Raw genomic sequence first — 7,935 nt, 5'->3', positions numbered from 1 at the left:
CCAATGCAGGAGAAATGGGTTAGAGCCCTGGTCTGGGAAGATCCCACATGCTGCAGAGCAACTAAGCCTGTGTACCACAACTACTGAGCCTGCACTCTAGAGCCCGCAAGCCACAACTGCTGAAGCCATGTGCCTAGAGCCTGTGCTCTGCAACAAGACAAGCCACCATGATGAGAAGCCCATGCACCACAATGAAGAGTAGCCCCCGCTCGCTGTAACTAGAGAAAGCCCATGTGCAGCAACGAAGACCCAATGCAGCCAAAAATAAAATAAATAAACAAATTAAAAAAAAAATAGGGCTTCCCTGGTGGCGCAGTGGTTGAGAGTCTGCCTGCCGATGCAGAGGACACGGGTTCATGCCCCAGTCCGGGAAGAGGCACAACAGTGAGAGGCCCGCGTACCGCAAAAAAAAAAAAAAAAAAGAAAAAAAATAGGAAACTTTAACACCCCAATGACATCAATGGACAGTTCACCCAGCCAGAAAATTAATAAGGCAACACAGTAGACCAGTTGGACTTCATTGATATCTACATGACACTACATCAAAAAAAAAACCCTAATACACATTCTTTTCAAGCACGCATAGAACATTCTCTAGGATACACCATTTACTGGGTCACAAAACAAGCCTTGACAAAATTAAGAGGATAGAAATTATTTCAAGGATCCTTTGTGATCACAACGGAGTGAAACTAGAAATCAACCACAGAAAGAAAACCGGGAAAAGAATGAACACATGAAGACTAAACAAGATGGTACTAAAAAACCAACAGGTCAATGATGAAATTAAATCAGGAAATAAAAAGAAGTAAAATGTATCCAAATTGGAAGAGAAGGGGTAAAACTGTCATTAGTTGCAGATGACGTGATACTCTATATTGAGAATCCTAAGGACTCCACATAAAAAATGCTAGACCAAGTAAATAAATTAAGCAAGGTAATAGGATACAAGATTAATATACAGAAATCTGTTGCATTTCTTTTGGTTTATTGGAGTATAGTTGGTTTACAATGTTGTGTTAGTTTCAGGTGTGCAATGAAGTGAATAGGTTATACATATACATATATTCACTCTTTTTAAATTATTTTTCCATATAGGCAAATAAAGAGTATTGACTAGAGTTCCCTGTGATATACATTAGGTCCTTATTAGTTATCTATTTTGTATATAGCAGTGTGTATATGTCAATCCCATATTCCAATTTATGCCTCCCCCCGTTTCCCCCCTGGTAACCATAAGTTTTTTTCTACATCGGTGACTCTATTTCTGTTTTGTAAATGAGTTCATTTGTACCATTTTTTTAGATTCCACATATAAGCGATATCATATATTTGTATTTCTCTATCTGACTTCACACTGTATGACAATCTCTATGTCCACACATGTTGATGAAAATGGCATTATTTTGTTCTTTTTTGTGGCTGAGTAATATTCCATTGTATTTCTGTCCCACATCTTCTTTATCCATTCATCTGTCAGACACTTAAGTTGCTTCCATGCCCTGGCTATTGTAAATAGTACTGCAATGAACATTGGGGTGCATGTATCTTTTTGAATTATAGTTTTCTTCTGATATATGCCCAGGAGTGGGATTGCAGGATCATATGGTAATTCTATTTTCAGTGTTTTAAGGAACCTCCATACTGTTCTCCATAGTGGTGATAGCAATTTATGTTCCCACAAACAGTGTAGGAGGATTCACTTTTCTCCACACCCTCTCCAGTATTTATTGTTTGCTGAATTTTTGATAATGGCCATTCTGACTGGTGAGAGGTGATACCTCACTGTAGTTTTGATTTGCATTTCTCTATTAATTAATGATGTTGAGCATCTTTTCATGTGTCTCTTGGCCATCTGTATGTCTTTTTGGAGAAATGAATATTTAGGTCTTCTGCCCGTTTTTGTTTTTTTACTTTTTTTTTTTGGTTTAGGCAACTATTTATTTATTTATTTATTTAAACATCTTTATTGGGGTATAATTGGTTTACAATGGTGTGTTAGTTTCTGCTTTATAACAAAGTGAATCAGTTATACATACACATATGTTCCCTTATCTCTTCCCTCTTGCGTCTCCCTCCCTCCCACCCTCCCTATCCCACCCCTCCAGGCGGCCACAAAGCACCAAGCTGATCTCCCTGTGCTATGTGGCTGCTTCCCACTAGCTATCTACCTTACATTTGGTAGTGTATATATATGTCCATGCCTCTCTCTCGCTTTGTCACAGCTTACCCTTCCCCCTCCCCATATCCTCAAGTCCATTCTCTAGTAGGTTGGTGTCTTTATTCCTGTCTTACCCCTAGGTTCTTCATGACATTTTTTTCTTAAATTCCATATATATGTGTTAGCATACGATATTTGTCTTTCTCTTTCTGACTTACTTCACTCCGTATGACAGACTCTAGGTCTATCCACCTCATTACAAATAGCTCAATTTCATTTCTTTTTATGGCTGAGTAATATGCCATTGTATATATGTGGCACATCTTCTTTATCCATTCATCCGATGATGGACACTTAGGTTGTTTCCATCTCCTGGCTATTGTAAATAGAGCTGCAATGAACATTTTGGTACATGACTCTTTTGAATTACGGTTTTCTCAGGGTATATGCCCAGTAGTCGGATTGCTGGGTCATGTGGAAGTTCTATTTGTAGTTTTTTAAGGAACCTCCATACTGTTCTCCATAGTGGCTGTACCAATTCACATTCCCACCAGCAGTGCAAGAGGGTTCCCTTTTCCCCACACCCTCTCCAGCATTTATTGTTTCTAGATTTTTTGATGATGGCCATTCTGACTGGTGTGAGATGATATCTCATTGTAGTTTTGATTTGCATTTCTCTGATGATTAATGATGTTGAGCATTCTTTCATGTGTTTGTTGGCAGTCTATATATCTTATACCACAGAAGTCCACCCACTGGAGTGAAGGTTCTGAGCACCACGTCAGACTTCCCAACCTGGGGGTCCGGCAATGGGAGGAGGAATTCCCAGAGAATCAGACTTTGAAGGCTAGACGGATTAGATTGCAGAACTTCAACAGGACTCAGGGAAACAGAGACTCCACTCTTGGAGGGCACACACAAAGTAGTGTGCACCTGAGGACCCAGGGGGAAGGAGCAGTGACCCCATAGGAGACTGAACCAGACCTACCTGCTAGTGTTGGAGGGTCTCCTGCAGAGGCGGTGGTGGCTGTGGCTCACTGGGGGACAAAGACACTGGCAGCAGAAGTTCTGGGAAGTATTCCTTGCCATGAGCCCTCCCAGAGTCCACCATTAGCCCCACCAAAGAGCCTGTAGCCTCCAGTGCTGGGTAACTTCAGGCCAAACAACCAACTGGGAGGGAAATCAGCCCACCCATCAGCAGACAAACGGATTAAAGTTTTACTGAGCTCTCCCCACCAGAGCAACACCCAGCTCTACCCACAACCAGTCCCTCCCATCAGGAAGCTTGCACAAGCTTCTTAGATAGCCTCATCCACCAGAGGGAAGACAGCAGAAGCAAGAAGAACTACAATCTGCAGCCTCTGGAATGAAAACCACATTCACAGAAAGATAGACAAATGAAAAGGCAGAGGGCTATGTACCAGAGGAAGGAACAAGATAAATCCCCAGGAAAACAATTAAAAGAAGTGGAGTTAGGAAACCTTCCAGAAAAAGAACTCAGAATAATGAGAGCGAGATGACCCAGGACCTGGGAAAAAGAATGGAGGCAAAGTTCAAGAAGATACAAGAAATGTTTAATAAAGACCTAGAAGAATTAAAGAACAAACACCTAGAAAAATTAAAGAACAAACAGAGATGAACAATACAATAACTGAAATGAAAAATACACTAGAAGGAACCAGTAGCAGAATAACTGAGGCAGAAAAACGGATAAGTGACCTGGAAGACAGAATGGTGGAGTTCACTGCTGAGTAACAGAATAAAGAAAAAAGAATGAAAAGAAATGAAGACAGCCTACGAGACCTGTGGGACAACATTAAATGCACCAACATTCACATTATAGGTGTCCCAGAAGGAGAAGAGAGAGAGAAAGGACCGAAAAAAATATTTGAAGCGATTATAGAAGAAAACTTCCCTAACATAGGAAAGGAAATAGCCACCCAACTCCAAGAAGCACAGAGAGTTCCAGGCAGGATAAATCCAAGGAGAAACATGCCAAGACTCAGTAATCAAATTGACAAAAATTAAAGAAAAATTATTAAACGCAACAAGGGAAAAATGACAAATAACATACAAGGGAACTCCCATAAGGTTAATGGCTGATTTCTCAGAAGAAACTCTACAAGCCAGAAGGGAGTGGCATGATATATTTAAAGTGATGAAAGGGAAGAACCTATAACCAAGATTACTCTACTCAGCAAGGATCTCATTCAGATTCGATGGAGAAATCTAAAGCTTTACAGACAAGCAAAAGCTAAGAGAATTCAGCACCATCAAACCAGCTCTACAGCAAATGCTAAAGGAACTTTACTAAGTGGGAAACAAAAGAAAAAGGACCTACAAAAACAAACCCAAAACTATTAAGAAAATGGTAATAGGAACATACATATCGATAATTACCTTAAAATGTGAATGGATTAAGTGCTCCAACCAAAAGACACAGGCTTGCAGAAAGGATACAAAAACAAGACACATATATATGCTGTCTACAAAAGACACACTTCAGACCTAGGGACACATACAGACTGAAAGTGAGGGGATGGAAAAAGATATCCCATGCAGATGGAAATCAAAAGAAAGCTGGAGTAACAATACTCAAATCAGACAAAATAGACTTTCAAATAAAGAATGTTACAAGAGACAAGGAAGGACACTACATAATGACCAAGGAATCAATCCAAGAAGAAGATAAAACTATTATATATATATATATATATATATATATATATATATATATGCACCCAACGTACGAGCACCTCAATACATAAGGCAAATGCTAACAGCTATAAAAGAGGAAATTGACAGTAACACAATAATAGTGGGGGACTCTAACACCTCACTTACATCAATGGACAGATAATCTGGACAGAAAATTAATAAGGAAACACAAGCTTTAAATGATACAATAGACCAGATAGATTTAATTGATATTTATAGGACATTCCATCCGAAAACAGCAGATTATACTTTCTTCTCAAATGCACATGGAACATTCTCCAGGATAGATCACATCTTTGGTCACAAATTAAGCTTCAGTAAATTTAAGAAAATTGAAATCATATCAAGCATCATTTCCAACCAGAACACTATGAGATTAGAAATAAACTACAGGGGGAAAACTGTAAAAAACAAACACATGGAGGCTAAACAGTACGTTACTAAATAACCAAGAGATCACTGAAGAAATCAAAGAGGAAATCAAAAACTACCTAGAAACAAATGACAATAGAAACACGATGATCCAAAACCTATGGGATGCAGCAAAAGCAGTTCTAAGAGGGAAGTTTATAGCAACACAATCCTACCTGAAGAAATAAGAAAAACCTCAAATAAAAAATCTAACCTTACACCTAAAGGAACAAGAGGAAGAAGAACAAACAAAACTCAAAGTTAGTAGAAGGAAAGAAATCCTAAAGATCAGAGCAGGAAAAAATGAAATAGAAAGAAAGAAAACAATAGCAAAGATCAATAAAACTAAAAGCTGATTCTTTGAGAAGATAAACAAAATTGATAAACCTTTATGCAGACTCATCAAGAAAAAGAGGGAGAGGATTCAAGTCAATATATAACCTTCAAATATTGAGCCAGGAAGAAATAGAGAATATGAACAGACCAATCACAAGTAATGAAATAGAAACTGTGATTAAAGGTCTTCCAATAAACAAAGGTCAAGGAGCAGATGGCTTCACTGGTGAATTCTATCAAACATTTAGAGAAGAGCTAACACCCATCCATCTCAAACTCTTCCAAAATATTGCAGAGGAAGGAACACTCCCAAACTCATTCTACAAGACCACCATCACCCTGATACCAAAACCATAGAAAAATACTACAAAAAAAGAAAATACCACACCAATATCACTGATGAATATAGGTGCAAAGTCCTCAACAAATACTAGCAAACAGAATCCAACAACACATTTAAAGGATCATAAACCATGATCAAGTGGGATTTATCCCAGGGATGCAAGAATTCTTCAATATATGCAAGTAAATCAATGTGATATACCATATTAACAAATTGAAGAATAAAAGCCATATGATCATCTCAATAGATGCAGAAAAAGGGTTTGCCAAAATTCAACACCGATTTTTGATAAAAACTCTCCAGAAGGTGGGCATAGAGGGAACCTACCTCAACATAATAAGGGCCATATATGACATACCCATAGCAAACATCATCCTCAATGGTGGAAAACTAAAAGCATTTCCTCTAGGATGTGGAACAAGACAAGGGTGCTACTCTCCCACTATTATTCAACATAGATTTGGAAGTTTTTGCCATGGCAGTCAGAGAAGAAAAAGAAATAAAAGGGATCCAAATTGGAAAAGAAGAAGTAAAATTGTCACTTTTTGCAGATGACATGGTACTATACACAGAGAATCCTAAAGATGCCACCAGAAAACTACTAGAGCTACACAATGAATCTCTTAAAGTTGCAGGTTACAAAATGAATACACAGAAGTCTCTTGCATTCCTATACACTAACAATGAAAGATTAGAATGAGGAATTAAGGAAACAATCCCATTCACTATTGCAACAAAAAGAATAAAATACCTAGGAATAAACCTACCTAAGGAGGCAAAAGACCTGCAAACAGAAAAGTCTAAGATATTAACAAAAGAAATTAAAGATGACACAAACAGATAGGCAGATATACCATGTTCTTGGATTGGAAGAATCAGTATTTTCAAAATGACTATACTACCCAAAGCAATCTACAGATTCAATGCAAACGTATCAAATTACCAATGGCATTTTTCACAGGATTAGAACAGAAAAATGTACAATTTGGATGGAAACACAAAAGACCCTGAATAGCCAAAGCAATCTTGAGGAAGAAAAATGGAACAGGAGAAATCAGGCTCCCTGACTTCAGACTATACTACAAAGTTACAGTCATCAAAACAGTATGGTACTGGCACAAAAATAGAAATATAGATCAATGGAACAGGATAGAAAGTTCAGAGATAAACCCATGCACCTATGGTCACCTAATCTATGACAAAGGAGGCCAGAATATACAATGGAGAAAACACAGTCTCTTCAATAAATGGTTCTGGGAAAACTGGACAGCTACATGGAAAAGAGTGAAACTATGACACTCTCTAACACAGTCCACAAAAAATAAAATAAAATAAAACCTCAAAATGGTGCTTCCCTGGTGGCACAGTGGTTGAGAGTCCACCTGCCAATGCAGGGGATGCGGGTTCGTGCCCTGGTCAGGGAAGATCCCACATGCTGTGGAGCGGCTGGGCCTGTGAGCCATGGCCACTGAGCCTGAGTGTCTGGAGCCTGTGCTCCGCAATGGGAGAGGCCACAACAGTGAGAGGCCCACGTACCGCAAAAAAAGAAAAGCAGGATTAAAGACGTAAATGTAAGGCTGGATACTATAAAATTCTTAGAGGAAAACATAGACAGAACACTCTCTGACATAAATCACAGCAAGTTTGTGAGTCACCCACCCAGCATTTATGGGATTTGATTTTATTATGATTGTGCCCCTCCTACCATCTCATTGCAGCTTCTCCTTTGTCTTTGGATATGGGGTATCTTTTTTGCTGAGTTCCAGTGTCTTACTGTTGATTATTGTTCAGCAGTTAGTTGTGATTCTGGTGCTCTCGCAAGAGAGAGTCCCATCCCCTCACTTTCAATCTGCATGTGACCCTAAGTCTGAAGTGGGTCTCTTTTCGACAGCATGTTTATAGGTCTTGTTTTTGTATCCATTCAGTCAGTCTATGTCTTTCAGTTGGAGTATTTAATCCATTTATT

Source organism: Monodon monoceros, unplaced genomic scaffold (assembly GCF_005190385.1).
Source record: "Monodon monoceros isolate NGI ecotype Baffin Bay Population unplaced genomic scaffold, NGI_Narwhal_1 Super_Scaffold_22, whole genome shotgun sequence".
NCBI lineage: Eukaryota > Metazoa > Chordata > Mammalia > Artiodactyla > Monodontidae > Monodon > Monodon monoceros.
This window is presented reverse-complemented; position numbering follows the sequence as displayed.